Below are 2,420 nucleotides of genomic sequence, written 5' to 3'. Positions count from 1 at the left end.
AAACAACTGACCTGGAAAATAGATCCAGGAGAGAGAATTTAAGAATTATTGGACTATCTGAAAGTGATGATCAAAAAAAATCCTGGACAGCATCTTTCAAGAAATTATCAAGGAAAACTTCCCATAGGTGCCAGAGGGCAAAATATTCATTGTAAGAATCCACCAATCACTGCCCTGAAAGAGACTCCAAAACAAAACCCCAAGGAATATAGCAGCCAAATTCCAGAATTATCAGGTCAAGGAGAAAATACTGCAAGCAACCAGAAAAAATATCATGTTACCATAATCAAGATTATGCAGGATTTAGCAGCTTCTACATTAAAGGATCAGAGGTCTTGGGACATGAAATTCTGGAAGGTAAAGGAGCTTGAACTGCAACCAAGGATCACCGACCCAGCAAAGCTGAGCATAATCTTGAAGGGGAAAAGATGGATAGTCAATGAAATAGGGGACTTTCAATCACTCCCAATGAAAAGACCAGAGCTGAACAGAAAATTCAATCTTCAAATACATAACTCCAGAGAAGCATATAAAAGCAAATAGGAATGGGGGTGGGATGTTATTCAATAAGGTAAAACTGTTTACATCCCTCTATGGGAAGATGACGCTTTTACCTCTTGAGAACTGTATCTTCATTACAACAGATAGAAGGGGTACACATAGACAAAGGGTGTGGTTATAAGTTGAATTTGATGTAATCATAAAAATAATTGAGGGGTAAGAAAAAGATTGTGCTGGGAAGAGAGGAGAGGAGGAGACAGAAAGGGGTAAATTATATCACCTGAAGAGGCACAAAGACCTAGTACAGTAGGGGGAAAGAAGGGATGGGGCAAGATTTGAACTTCACTCTCATCATATTTGGCTCACGGGGGAATAACATACTGTAATGGGAATGGGAAATCGAAGATCTTTCCTGCCCCTTAATAGATCTAGGGGAGTTTAACCTCCCCTGCTGTGAAGTAAATTCTGTCCCCAGATAGGCTGAATGTAGTCACATGGAGCCTGTGATGGAGGGAATTTGCTAAAAGGAGAAGCAGAGCCCACAGAGAAGATGGGTCAGAGCGAGTCTGACAGTTGGAGACAGATGCAGACAGGTGGGGACAGAGGAAGAGCTTAGGCAAGGAAACAGAGGTTTTATGAGTAAATATTGATCACATATTGGTTTGTGGGAAGGCTGAAGGATGCTGTGGCTCTCAGCGTTATTATTATGGGTCCTGAATATCTTTGGTATTTTGGCTTACTGGTTTTGGGATTCATTTTTCTGGTGTCTAAATAAATCCTTCAGCTTTATCCTCTATCTGGAGAGTCTGGCATATTTTGCAATCGAACGTCATGCGATACTTAGTCATGGTCTCTCTCGTGATTGTGGGCACTGTAAATATTGCATTGGCGCTAGACATACACATTTACTTGATTACAGAAATCTCACTCTATAGGGAAGTAGGAAGGGAAAGGGGAAAGAAAAGGGAGGGGTCTGATAGAAGGGGGGGCAGACTGAGGGAGGTGGTGGTCAGAAACAAAACACTGGTGAGGAGGGATAGGGTGAAAGGAGAGAGAAAAGCATAAATGGGGAAAACAGGATGGAGAGTAATCAGAACTGTGAATGTGAATGGGACCAACTCTCCCATAAAAGGGAGGGGGATAGAATAATGGATGAAAAACCGCAATCCTACAGTATGGGGTTTACAAGAAACACATTTGAAACGGGGACAGAGTAAAAAGAGTAAACGGCTGGAGCAGTTTATTATGCTTCATCTGAAGCAAACAAAGCAGGGGCAGGAAGAGCACTGCGGCAGCCGAGTAGAGGATGGACCAGACCGGGAGAGACCAAGGCAGGCACCTGCTGCCATAGAACAGATGTGAGGAGATAAAGGCCTGCACCTGGGTGGGGGCAGAGCCAGGGGAGATGAGGCGGTGTATTGGAGAGATGCCGCAGCGGTGCAAGGGACAGGCCTCGCCCCCCTATTGGAAATGGGAGCGGGGTAAGAGAGTGAAGAGCCCAGGCCCCTAGGCTGGCAGCCCAGGAGGATGGGGAGCCCTGGAGAGCCATGGGGAAGGCGGGAGGGGGAAAGAGGAGCTCAGTTTTAGACACGTTGACTGGACTTTCAAGATATCTGAAAGGCAGTTGGAGATGAGAGACTAGAGGTTGGCAGAGACTTTGGGGCAGGACAGGGAGATCTGAGAATCATGGACACAGAGACAGCCATTCAATCCATGGGAGCTGAGGAGGTCACCCTGGGAAAAGGAAGCAGAGGGTCTCGGAACAGAGCCCTGAGGGACATCATGGCCTGGAGGAGAGTGTAGAAGAGAAGACAGAGAAGGAGCAGTCAGAGGAGAACTGGGGGGGAAGGGGGGGAAGAGAGAGACCCACACACACACACAGAGACAGAGATAGACAGGGAGAGATAGAAGAGAGAGAG

This window comes from Petaurus breviceps, unplaced genomic scaffold (genome assembly GCF_028583685.1).
Source record: "Petaurus breviceps papuanus isolate PSGF00001 unplaced genomic scaffold, PetGlider_PUasm1.0 89805, whole genome shotgun sequence".
Classification (NCBI taxonomy): Eukaryota; Metazoa; Chordata; class Mammalia; order Diprotodontia; family Petauridae; genus Petaurus; species Petaurus breviceps.
This window is presented reverse-complemented; position numbering follows the sequence as displayed.